Here is a 14590-nt window from a genome sequence, read left to right on the forward strand (position 1 = left end):
TTCTAATCTTTAAACTTCACAAATCTTGTTTTGTGTTTGTTGATACTATGATTATACGATAAATTTCTATGGAAATATGTTGATTATATGGTCTAACACCACTAAATTTGTTGTTGTGATTTGTGAATAAATTAAAATTTGTTTTGAGGATACTGTTATACTTTTTATCCATGTTGTGACTATAATCATGTACTAAGCATGATCTTTTTTTTTTTTTGAAGAAGCTAAAATGAGATATATTAACAAACAGCCTTCTCAGCACAAGATGTGCCAAAGTAGACTAAAAAAGTTTACAACATGTCACAGAAAGAAAAGCCAACCAAAACAAACAAATCATACAAGACCCAGACATAGTAAAGGACTAGACCACCATCTATGGTAGTTTGAGACTAAAGTAAAACTCGTCGTATTCAACCACCGATAATAAAAAAGCTTGATCTTGTCCATCATCTGATGCAAAGTACTAGATGAGCCGCTGAACACTCTATGGTTTCTCTCTGTCCACACTACCCAAACACTAGCCAACCAAATAAGCTGCAAAAAAGACCGTCTCACTCTAGATCCACCAGCTGAAGAAGTAAACTGAACAAAGTGATCCCGAATAGACGTAGAAACTGTCGGAGAGATGTCAATCCAAGTGCAAACAAGAGTCCAAAGGGAGCCAAATGTGCTACATGAGATGAATAAGTGTTGTGCCGGTTCGGCCTCCCCACATCCAGATACACAAAAGTGAGTTGCAGAAGATAAGATGCCTCGAATAGTACTAAGCATGTTCTTGTTACGTGAATATTTGATATGGATGGAAAAATTGTTTTTGGAAAACCATTGTTTAATTTGATCATAGGCATTAATTCATAATATATCTTCATTCAACAATAATTAATTGAGATGATTGTGTAGACACTTTTTAAAGCTAGGAACCAGATTTGTAAGTAAGAATATATTGATGAAATCTATATATTACATTGTTAAGTATCTTATTGGTTTTATAGTTGGAGTCAAATATATGCATTTTGTTGTATGGACAATATATAAAATTTATGTCCCGAGACTTTAATTTCATGTGTGTACAGATGTGAATAGCTTGATTTGGGAAAAATTATTTTAATGTGTAATACTTAATTGTGTTATTTGTTGGCAGTAAATCAAAAAGTTTATGGATGTATTTTAACTGTGATACAGTGTATATGTTTGGATCAATATAAATTGATGGAAAAATATAAATAAAATTTTGTGTACTTCTATACACTCGTGACTGAGTTTTATTGTGCTTGTTATTTGGCCTATTGATAATGTTTAAGAGTTTTAATGTAATTTGCCCTCAATTGTTAATTGATTTTATTGAGTAAAAAAAAAAATTGATGTCTACTTGAATTTGTGTGAAGTATATCTTGCTTTTGGGGCATATTCATATGGAAGAATTTAAGTTAATGTATTCTATATGAAAAGCATGATATATTTTTATTTTATGATTGAACTATTATTTGCTTATTTATTATATGATTGGAGAGAAACCGAAAAACTTTTGGAAATAAATATATTATATGACTTTGAGAAACAAGTATGACAATATTGACATAAGAAAATTTATATCAGTTAAGCAACGATGAAAGAAATTAGATTGTGAATATTGAATATTTTGATGAGTATCATATATTGTTGAATCTAATATGGCACTAGCATTTTTTATATTATAGATACCTATCCTGTTTATGTTTGGTGGTTCATATAGCTTACTGTAGAACATGTCTTCTTCAACTACATTTTCCATTTCAGTACCACTCTTTTTCTTTCTCGTCTTACGGGAACGGGTGCTCATGTTTTCCTTGGTCTAATTTTAAACACAATAATATGAATGAATACAACAGAGGCGATTATGCTGAAATTAACACAGTGATTATGCAGAAACAGAAAGAAGCAGAAATACAGAAGCGATTATGCTGAAATACAGAAGCCATTTTGCTGAAATTAACACAGTGATTATGCAGAAACAGAAAGAAGCAATAAAAAAGCAGCAGAATTGAAAACATGCAGCATGCAAAAATCGCTACAACACACTTCTCTATATATAGACAAACTTCAATATCTGATTAGAAAAGAAATTTTTACCTCACTTCTTCTAGTAGTCCCCGCAAAAGAAATTTTTAATGGAAGAGTCTCAAAACTTAGGAAGAAGAAAGAAATTCTTTCTGCCGCTGTTGTTGGTGGTTCTGATGACAAGAAGAATGATTGCATGGAGGAGGAAGCATCAAAGAAGAGTGGTGGAAGAGTCTTCAGCGAAAAAGACGATCTTGTTATTCTGAGTGGTCTTGCTGATTTCCTTTCCAAAACTGGAAAGAATCCTTTGAAGCATGCAGCTGATTTTCACTATTTCATGGAGGAGGAAAAATCGTTTCGTTCAGATTTGAGTAACATGCAAATTAAGCGAAAAGTTCGAACTTTAAAAGACAAGTTTGAAAAAAGCCAGATTTTCACTAAACCACATGATAAAAAAGCTTTTAAACTTTTCAATAAGATTATTTGGAGAAATAATGATGAGAATGAAGCTGGAGAAGAAAATCGAATGGATGTGGAAGGTAGTGTTGCTTATATTTTGAATGAAATTTTTAGATTTGATGGTGATTTCGCTTTGAGTAAGGATGACGCGAAAAAGGGATTGGAATCGATAGAGGAATCATTGAGGGCAGAAATGGAAGAAAAGTGGAGGAAGCTTCGTATCGATGAGATGAACCAAATGCATTGTTTGAAATCCATTTTAGAGAGCAAGTGCTTAAGCTATCTCTAACCACATATCCAACAAAACATAACTAGAACTCATGATCACCAAAACAAAACAATGTGCAAAATTTCCAAACCATAATAACAAACTTCATAATTCCATAAGATAGACCTAAACATATGACGGTTGTTAACCAAACATATGACAGTTGTTAACCCAAAAATGGCCATAAGATAGACCCAAAATCAGTAACTGATTAACCATCAAATTATACTTAACCACATATGTCAAACCAAACGACCATAAGATAGCCTCAAAATGATCCAAAATAAGTAACAGATGAACCAAAAAACTATACCTAAGAAAGATAGAAGATCCTAATGGGTCGATTTCTCGAGTTCCTACAAGACCAACCTGGCCCAATCCTTAGCATACTGTGCCCGAGTCACAACAAGGTTCATCTCATCAATACGAAGCTTCCTCCACTTTTCTTCTATTTTTGCCCTCAATGATTCCTCTATCGATTCCGATCCCTTTTTCGCATCATCCTTACTCAAAGCGAAATCACCATCAAATCTAAAATTTTCATTCAAAATATAAGCAACACTACTTTCCACATCAACTCGATTTTCTTCTCCAGCTTCATTCTCATAATTATTTCTCCAAATAATCTTATTGAACAGTTTAAAAGCTTTTTTATCATGTGGTTTAGTGAAAATCTGGCTTTTTTTAAACTTGTCTTTTAAAGTTCGAACTTTTCGCTTAATTTGCATGTTACTCAAATCTGAACGAAACGATTTCTCCTCGTGCATGAAATAGTGAAAATCAGCTGCATGCTTCAAAAGATCCTTTCCAAAAATTGGAAAGGAAATAAACAAGACCACTCAGAATAACAAGATCGTTTTTTTCGCCGAAGACTCTTCCACCACTCTTCTTTGATGCTTCCTCCTCCATGCAATCATTCTTCTTGTCATCAGAAACACCGGCAGCAGCGGCGGAAACAGTTTCTTTTTTCTTCCTAAGTTTTGAGACTCTTCCTAACTTTCAAAATTGTGCAAGGAAGACGATCAACCACGAAGTCCCTAGGATAAAACAGCTCAGTTCTACTGATACCGATAAGTATTGCACTGTAGATATCAGGCAAGAATTACACCCTCAATTATGATACTAAAACCATTTCGCTATGGTTTTAAGACCATTCTAATATATGGTACTATAACCATTCTAACATGGTACTAAGACCATTCTTATATGGCACTTGGACCATTCTTCAATCAAAGGGAATATGGTATTATGACCATTCTTATAAAAGTTGAAGGAACTATGATACTATAATCACTCTTAAAATAGTAATAATAATAATGATAATACTAATCTAGTATTAGTCAACACTGAATGTATTCTCTAAGCAATTAGAAACAAAACATAATCTAAATCTTTCTAATTTCATAACCAAATAAAGAGAACAATTGACGTGCCTAATTTTCATTCTAATTTTCAACATGGCACAGTTCTGATAAACCTTATTGTTGTGATATACTGCAACTATATTTCTACTATTACACTTGTTATAGTAATTATCATTGTTCCGATTTGTCATGCAGTTCGACCAGTGACCCAATAGTTCGACCAATGAACCAATGACCAAGTATTCCCGCCGGTTTGATGACCGGTCCGGTTTTTAAAACACAACTTCTAACGGCCCCAAGTCCCAAACAAAGACGATAGTTTGATAAAATTCCCTTCTCCCCGTTTCGCGAGTATCTCCTGTGCTACGTAACACCGCACGCCCCAAGCACCTGCTTTTGCACAATTCCTCTGTAGAACCATTTCACAGGGTATCAGGGTTCTTTCTCCCCTCATTTTCACTCATTCCCAAGAATCCCAACTATATCTATAAACACATCTCCATTTGATTTTAATGATCTCACTATATATAATAATCTCTGTACTGTTCTTTTCTCAATACCAACTTAAAATTAAATCTCATTTTATTGCACACAACCTGTTTGACATAATTCCCAACCTCGTCCTATACTCTATTATAAAGCTTTTGCCCTAACCCAAAACCCTCATTCTCTCTGTTTTTGCTTATGTATTGCAGGTAAAGAGACATGAACCCATTAACACTAGTGAAACGGATTCAGAAAATCAATTCAAGAGAAGCTGCATTAAACATCAGCGAAGAAGCTTCGTGGCATACTAAATACAAAGATTAATATGTTTTGTGTTGATTGAAACAAACACACTGCAACTATATTTCTACTACTACAACAATGATAATTACAATAACATGTGTAATAGTAAAAACCATACCGAAAACATGCTTTGAAATCTATTAGACAAACCAATAGCCAAAAGAGCCAAACCTTATTATTTTGCAGATGCCATAAGATTCTCTAAATCAAGTTTGCTACGTGATGCACCTTGTCCTTATATATCCAATGGCCTTTAATTAGTTTGGATCATCAAGAAGCTTTTGTGTTTTGGGATTTCGGCGGTTGCTTCTCATGCGTATAATAATAATATATGCTCCTGGCACTCTAGGTCTGCCTCTCAATTTATAGTGACACATTTGCTAAACCTAAATTGAATACGTGAGGGTATGGGCTTTGAAAAAGTCAATTAGGAAACATTGAATGTAGGACTTAATATTTATTTATTTTTCTGAAAATACAAACTAGTATGTTACACTTACACATGCTCTAGTACCCGATGTGGGACACAATAAATTATTTTCAATTCACACAATATAATATTGTGCTCTTTGTTCCAACACACCCTGTCCAATAATTTTCAACACTCAACACTTCTTTCAACACCATTGCTCATGGTATTAGTTTTGGTTTTTTGCTTTTAGTTCTTTAGTTTCTCGATGCTTTTAGTTTTGGTTTTTTGCTTCTTGTAAGCATTACCATCACCCCGAAACACCATATCTCCAACTACTACCTTTATTTCTTCCTGATTCCAAAGAACCCAAATTCAGCAACTCCACCTCTTCTCTTGTCTTCCTCACGCCAGCAAGCCATCACGCCCAAACACCATCTCCAATTCCATTTAGAAACCATATGCAAACACACCTCTAAGATCCACTTCCTCTTTCATGAGACACAAGGAGTAAATTAAACTCACCCAAGCTTCATTTTCACTTCCTCTTTCATGATTCACTTCCTCTGTCAACCTTTACCATCCAAAAAATCCCAATTGATGCATGCATGGGACGGGACTGCAACTACCGTGACATATTCTGTTCCTTTTTTATCATTTTCGTCCAAACATATGTATCTTCGGATTGTAAATTCTGAAGACGTGTTCAGGCCCCTAAAAACACGATTTCGGAAGTTACATTCCGAAGTGGATTTTTTTTTTCAAAAAATTTTAGATTTGGGTGTGGTTCGGATTTTTTTTTTTTTTTAACAGCAAACAATTTATTAAAGCAAGGCACAAAATGTACAAGATTACATAAGAGCCAAAAGTCATACAAAGATTACACTTCAGGCAACATTAGGCCAACAAGACCAAAGCATAGCAAAAAGCAACATCCTGACAAAATACACCAAAAGAAAAACAAGGATCCGCAGGCACAACAGTGCATAATAGAGCCACCAACAGAGGAAAAAAGCAGCAGACTATACCAAACAGCAACAATCCCCGGATTCCAAACCCATTCATACAAAAGGCAAGGACCTTTGTTTTTTTGTTCATAAACTATTGCCAAGAGAATCTTTGTGACACCCCGATCTTAATTAATAGGAGTATTAGTAATTAAGAATATTTATATTTGGATTAATTAATTGATAAAGAAAAAATAGTAGAGAAGCACATTGGCAAGCCAGTAATAAATAGATAAACTAGATGACAATTTTATGGTCTTTGAAAAGGGACCACATTATTTTAAACAAATAGAAGTAAATTGTCACAAGTTTTCTCTACCTTTCCCTCTTCCTTTCAGGTGAAAATCAACAATTATGTATGGTCAATTGGTGATTTTGATACCAAGTGAAGGAACCATGAAATTATCCTTCACTAAAGCTACAATCAGCAACACTCCTTTCCATTTATTTCTCCATCTCTCACGAGCTCACTCTCGACATCCAAATGATGGAGGATCCTTTGGATGCATGCCTCCCCACGAAATTTCACTTATATGGTAGAAGAAGGAGTTATTGTTCTGTAAAATGGAATGAAGCATGGAGATTGGAGGATTTGGAAATAATGGGTTGGATATTGGAATGAAAGCAAAGACTTATGAGTAGAAAGCTTGTCAAAATATGAACAATTGAAGGTTTGAGCTTGCATGCAACCACTTTACTCTCTCAATTACCCAAACTGTAGGCAAGATAGATAGGAAGAAGAAGTCATTTGAACTAAGCTACTGTTTGTTCAGAACTTAAAGGGTAAGAACTACAAGAACTTCCTTTTTCCCCATTCAATATTCCATTCCTTTTTATGTTTAACCAACACATAAGTTCACCATTCCTCAAATTGATAATTGCATGTGGAGTTTAATGGAATTGAAAGACTCTGAGTACTTATCAGAAGCCATGGATGTGGGTAGAGGAGCAGCTGTGAAGGACTGTGGTGGTGATTGTTGAAGAAACAAAAGAAATTGGAATACTATTATTTGACTGTGTTAACTAAAACTTTTCTTCTGGTGTTGCAGTTACGTATGAAACACGTCTTGATGATGGAATGTCACCCTCATCCAAGGTTTTAAATTGCGGTCCGCATCCGCAATTGCGGCCGCAATATTGCTGATGCGGTAGCCACCGCAACCGCATCACACCGCAATTGCGGTGTGATCTTAATTCACGTGTACGGCCGCATCGTAACCGCATCACAACCGCATCGGAAGCCGCATCAGATGTTTTCAGCTATGTTCGTTCAAATTTTCTCCCCAAAAAATAAAATTTATGAACTTCAAATCCTAATTTGTGTCAAATTAATGAAAAATCTTACTTTTAACAATCTATCAACCGTGTATTTTTAATACATTCAAATTATTGTTTATGGAATAAACTAAGACTATGTAATGGTGGATAAATAGTGTAGTTACATGCTAGTTTAATTTTATATAGCTTGTGAAATTTCAAAATGATTTCACGCCGCAACAACCGCATTGCCGTTGCAGCAACCGCAATTACCGCATTTGCAACAACTGCAACCGCAACCGCATCCACGACCGCAACCGCAATTTAAAACCTTGCCCTCATCTACTTCAATCAATGCATATACTGAAACTGTAATGCAGGCTGTAAAGTTCATAGAGTATGATATTTCCTTTTAAAGAGCAGAAGAAAAGTGCCAAGTCCTTGAAGATTGCTTGTAAGCTGAAATTGAAAGATTATAAATAGGCAGATAAATTGTGTACAAAGGTACAAAGGTAGTGAAACTTCCACTGTTAACCTCTTAGCTTTGTTAGACTTTGCGGCTTTTAACATGTTTCTAATCCCACACTGCCAAGTTCTTTAGGTTTTTTCACTGTCAAGGCAGCGTATGAGATGCTACAGAACAGGTCTGGAGCGGCTGCTTTTGAGCACAACATGGAGAAAGCCTTGACGGCTCTTTGGTTGAATAATGTTCAGTTGAAAGTTAGCATTTTTGTTTGGAGACTTTTGATTGATAAATTACCAACTAGAGAAGCTTTATTCAACAAAGGCATCGTTACAAATATTCACGAAAGTTGTTGTGTGTTTTGTTTTAAAGAGGTAGAGGATTCTCAACATATTTTTCTCCACCGTAGTGTGACGGTTCAAGTATGGACTAATATCTTCAAATGGATGGGGACCAAATTAATAATACCTGATGTTATTCCTAATCATTTTAATGCTCTCAGTGAATTAATAAAAGGCAATAATAGTAAGAGGTTCCGACATATTATTTGGTTGGAGACGACGTGGAGTATTTGGGGTATGCGTAACAACATCTTATTTAGAGGAGATTTTATGAATGTTTCTGTTTTAGTGAACCGTATCATTTATATTGCATGATTTTGGTTTATAGATCGATTGAGTAGCAATACTAAGCTTTCTTTGACTAGTGTGTAACAATCGCTTAGCTTGCTTTAGTAGTTTATAAGGGAATTGTCTTTTGAATTGTAAGAGTTGAGTACCCCTTGTACTCCTTAGAATTCAAGTTTTGCTTATAAAAAAAAACATTTGAATTTATATATACCTTGTCCATTGTACCACAATTCTTCCCTTTCAGCTATTCCTGATGTCATATGAATTTCTAAAAAAAAAAAAAACATAAATACAATAATAAGAGCATCTCCAATAAGAGTATTAAAGGTTAATGATTCCAACCTTAATATTTTTTATCATTGGAGTTTTATGACTTGACATAGAGAGTATCAAAATTGATGATACGGTACCTTATTTAAGGTACCGTATCATCAATTTAAGGTACCGTATCATCAATTTAATATCATTACTTTTAGTTAAAAAAATAAATATAAAAGGGACTACTTGTTAATAATGTATGATACCCAAATGATATCACCATGAGAGCATGTATGAATTGCATAAGTATTACATGACATTGTAGGGACAATTATTAGTAATGTATGATACACAAAGTGGTATCACCATTGGAGATGCTCTAATATGGTAGAGTTTTGTACTGATGATAACGTGTTATAAATTAATCTAAATAAGAGCAATAATATAGATGAAGAAATGGAACATAAACCACATTCGAAATCTTAGTCGTGTCTTCGCCGTCATTGTCGATGATCAGTATTTTTAATTCTTCTCTAGAAGTAACTCTTGAAATCGCAACATACAGCCGACCATGTGAAAACACTGGCGACAGAAGATATATCCCAACATGCTTTAAAGATTGTCTATGGCTGTTATTAATAGTCATCGCAAAAGAAATCATTAAAGGATATTGTCTCCGTTGAAATTTAAAAGGAATTCTTACATCATATGGTGTCGGAGAAAATCTAGGTATGAAAACCTAATCACCAATATTACTTCCTGAAATAATTTTTCCTTCAAGAGCACGTTTTCCCAATCTTGTAATAATAAGTCTTGTTCTATTGCATAATCCTAATTTTTTTTATTCAAATTCCTTAATAGCATAACAGTAACTCCAACTTTAAGTCTCAACTTGTGATTTGGGATTCTCGACATAGAAAGCGTGTTCAAAAATTCGGGAGTATAAACATCATCCACTGTTTGACCATCTACATTCTGTGCGAGTGGAATATCATACCTCAAATATGTTTTTTTTTTTCACCAGGAATTAAATCCAACATATAATCATTTATTGTGTTGACTATTGAATTTTTAGGAGCTAATATAGCTTTATTTTGGAAACACGTTATATCGTTCATGTTTTGTAAAAATTGGGGATATGTGCTTTCAAAGATAGAAACAAGTGGATCACCTGAATTTAGAATCAATAAATCTGATGAAATATCAAGTTCTAAATCATCGTCGTTGTCATCTTCAATTTCTCCATCGCCAACACCCAAAACTCATTCAGAAAACAATCTTCTTTGATCCGGAAAGGTTAGGATACATTGTTAGCAAATGAAATAAATGTGAATCAGTGATTTTTTTCGTAATTAATAATATAGTCACGTTGATATATACCTACCTAGAGTCAACTACTATTGACATAAATATCACCTTGATATATATTTGCAATAATACGATCAACCATACTCCTCAACATGAACAAACTTTTAAGTTCAGGAAGTCATAATAAAATATATATTTTTCTTAGCAAGTTTAGTTTAAAAAAAAAATAACTTTTAAGTCCAATAATTTTTTTCTTTCCGTAAAAAAAACACTAAGAAAATGGTTAACATGTTTAGTTAATTAGTAAAAAAATATTGAATTAGGATAAAACAATGTAAATTTTTTTTTGAAAAATAAAACACTAAGAAAATGTATGATTTGATGATTTTCTAAATTTCTAATTATCGGTTTTTAATTGTTTAAATTGTGCAATGTATTTTAACAGTGTTTAATTGTTGTATGAAATCTTTCGTATGAAAATCGAGGGTGCTTATCAATTATTGCACATAATTTTAACCACAATTGGTATACTTGTCATAGTGGTTGAAAACATTGCTTTGCACTGAAGGGTTGCGGGTTTGAAAGTCAGGATAAAATTGTATTATTTTTTAGTAAACAAATTACATTTAGGATTTGCTTGTGTATACAAGCTTATAATATAAGAGATAAAAGATACATGATATCTATATATAGATAAAATATAATGGACCAATTATATAGCATCCACCGATAATATTTATAACAAATACAAAATAAATCATAAAAAACAACTGAGTAAAAATAACATATTACTCCGTATTATTTTTCAATTAACTTTCAGGGTAATTATTTATTTATTTATTTGGACTAATATTTTGGCTTCTTGGGTGGGTCTTGACAATCACACGCATGTTCAAAATAATCGCAAAATGCAACTTGTGGAGAGATACACAAATGGTTTCGACAATCTATATCCTCTAGGCAATAACCTTCAATATCTGTGATATATATCAAATAAACATTAAGGAGCTTATCAAAAATAAATAATAATAATTAAACATTAAGGAACGTCATCAACAATTTTTAATAATTTTTCGTCAATTTTTTTTAATAATTCCTTTAAAAAAAACATTATTTAATAAGTTAAGTAAAGTTTTTAATTCTTATAAATATATCAAAAATAAATATTCAGTTCTTGTAAAGATTTTCTTTTAGTTTCTCAAATATTTTTCTCTGATAACTTTTGGTCTCTATTATATTTGTTTATAATATATAAGAATTTCATCCATAAAAAATTAAACAATTATAATAAAAGATGAATTAAATATGAATTTTAAAGCGCCACAAATATTGAAGTTTATATTTAATTCTTCTTTTGATAAAAGAAATTAAATTTTGTAAAGATATTTTTATAACGGAATAATTAAACATGACAGCAAAAAAAAAGTATCAAAATTTCTAATAATATACATGAGTCAATTTAAAAGTAGAGACCAAAAATTGTGACAAGAAATATTGAGTATCGATACTTGTTTAATTTTTTATATACAGAATAGAAAAAAAAAATTAGATAAATGGATCAAAAACTTAGTTAACCCTATAAATTAATATAAAAATATAACATGATATAATGAATTTTAAATAGATACAACCGGTACCCAACAAGATTCTTAGATACTATTGTTCACCAAATTTAAAAGCATTGATAAAAATTACTTACTGCCGTTTGTTATAGAAGTAAATAGGAAAAAATAGATAATCATAGCACAAATAAATATATTAACTTTAGCCATATTTTTCTTTTATGAATCTACAAATAGAAATGTTTGATCACTTTATAGTGTGAAAAAAAACCTGGCTTTGTTAAGAAGAAACCTATCTTAAAATCATATTTTTTAAATGTATGCTTTTGACTCTAGCATATTTTTAATTAATCAATCGACCTTTCATTATATTTTTTTTTAGCCGTTCATAATAGATAAGGGAAAATCTAAATATAAAATTAGGTTGTATGTTAGCCCGTGCCATGCACGGGATTACTTTATTTTTTAATATTACTTCTGTTTATTTTGATATATTATTTGAGTAATTTGGTTTAAAATTTTACGATAAAATTAAAATAGGTTTTGCATGATATAGGTTTAACGATGTTACATGATAGAGCGAGATGATTACTATTATTTCGTTTCTCGTTCTAAACGATTAGGAGATAGATTATTTCTCTTATCTTCATCCCAATACTATATAGCGACTCTATAGTATAAAATAATTATAAACTTGATTCTCAAATGAAAATTTAATTAGTGACGGTAGTTCTGCAAGTGCACAGAATCGCTACCAAGTAATAAAGTGATAAGTTTATCGTTCTCCACAGGAATTGTGCCAAAATTACTAGTTTCGCTTAGGAATATAGATAGTTGTTTTTGCTTTGTTTGTTTGAAAGTTATCTTTGCGGGTAATAGTAAATGACAAGAAATTAAAGAACATAAAGTAAATGACTGAAAAATAAATATTGTGTGTGTGACCACACGGGGTTGTTAAGTGTGGTCGAATCCCTCTCTTACTCCTACTTGGTGGTTATTCCCTTGTTTCCCTCTATCAGGAATTAGACTATTAAAAATAGGTTCAGAAGCACTCGTTCCCTATTTCTATTACAAACTGTTTAGAGCCTAGTTAGTGGTTACCCTTACTCTGTTTAAATATCCTCGCCCCAGGTTCCACTTTTTTTTTACAAACGTTGGTATCAGTACCTTAGTGGCTCAATGTGTCACAACCTGTCATGTGTGCCTCTAACTAGTCCTAACTCTGCCTCAGGTAGAAATTATCGTTCGTTCTAATCCTATACTAAGACCTCAGATACTGAAATTAATGGTCTCATCTTGGCCATAGCACATCGTCCTTCGTTCGGGATTACTAGTTTCGTTTCCTATGCGATATTCACTAGGTCCTTAGATTTTATTCTAATGTGATCAGTATTAAAATAAATATAAAACCAAACGATAAAAGAGTTTGAAAGTAGAAACAATTGAATTTATACCCAAATTATACAAAACCAAGAATTCGTAAGGAAGTTCCTTGACTCCACCTAGGAAAAATAAATTACAAAGACAGAAAGAAAAGAACCTTGTTGGCCTTGGAGTTCCTTGGGCTCCTTGTATCCTCCTTAGAGTTCTCCTAACTCTAGGGTGAATTGAAATATTTTGGAATGAATAATAGTGGAGGAGGAAGGCTCTATTTATAGTTTTTCTGCTGGGTTTGGGCTTTTTCTGCGCTTCCATCGCACCTATCGTGGCCACGATGGCGCATATTTTCGCCTCATCGTGGCCATGATGGATCATATCGTGGTACGATGGAAGATTTCCTCAAGATTATCTGCGTTCTTTTGTCGTCATCATCGTGGTACGATGGAAAAGATTTGTTGCAGATTTTCTTCAATTTAAACCGTCTTCTCATCGCGCTACGCTGGGATCTCATCGTGGGTACGATGGCTACACTGTTTATTATGTTTTTGCCTTTTTTGTTGCTTTTTCCACTCTTCTTACTTATGGGCCAAGTAACTTCACTTTTTCAGGTATTTGCTTGCTTTTGGGCTTCAATTGCTATTAAAACTACCCTAAATTACTACTAAAAACATCATGTAATTGACTATCATCACAACCCCACACTTAAACTGTTGCTCGTCCTCGAGTAACATGCCTGCCAAACAAAATCGTCAGTGATTCAACAGATAACTTAGATGACAGGCAATTCACAACCTTTATATTTTGTTGGCAATGGTACCACCGATCTTTACTGCAGCGATTATGCTTAATCAGCACTTGGTCCAAGAGACGTCAATATTAGCAAGTACAACAGATGGCCACAAGAGTCGACTACTAGAAAACTCGCCTTTAGCGACCGATTTAGAGACCGATTTACATCAAAATTGGTCTCTAAATCCGTTAGCGGCCGATTTTGCGACCATCTAAAATCAGCATCAACGACCCTGGTCGCTACTCCATTGTGACCAACCCAGTGACCGATTTGGTAGTGACCGAAATAGCGACAGTCCTCAGAGACTGACTTAGAGACTGAGTTTGCAACGCTCGTTGCAACGCACCGTACGACGCTATAGTGATTGATTTAGTGACTGAATATAGCGACTGATTTAGTGACCAATTTGAAAATAGTTTCTCTGTTCGTTGCGGCCGAATTAGCGACACCATGTGGAAAATTCGGTCTCTATTTTGGTCTCTAATGATTTTTTTTTAATTATTATTATTAATAATTTACAATACCAGGAAAGCAATTTTTTTTAATATAATTTAATATCTCTCAAACTATTTCATTCACATTAAACAATTAAACATGCACACAACAATAT

The 14590-nt window shown here is 33.2% G+C and overlaps 1 long non-coding RNA gene across 1 annotated transcript; it reads right to left on the reverse strand.

Moving 5' to 3' along the window:
* Window positions 1-10938: 10938 nt before the first annotated feature.
* Window positions 10939-12089, reverse strand: LOC123909583. The gene is made up of 2 exons (XR_006809966.1): window positions 11948-12089; window positions 10939-11225 (listed from the first exon to the last, which is right to left on the reverse strand). It is a non-coding gene; the product is annotated as an uncharacterized LOC123909583 (long non-coding RNA).
* Between the last annotated feature and the right edge of the window lie 2501 nt (window positions 12090-14590).

Source organism: Trifolium pratense, linkage group LG2, assembly GCF_020283565.1.
Source record: "Trifolium pratense cultivar HEN17-A07 linkage group LG2, ARS_RC_1.1, whole genome shotgun sequence".
Taxonomy (NCBI): domain Eukaryota; kingdom Viridiplantae; phylum Streptophyta; class Magnoliopsida; order Fabales; family Fabaceae; genus Trifolium; species Trifolium pratense.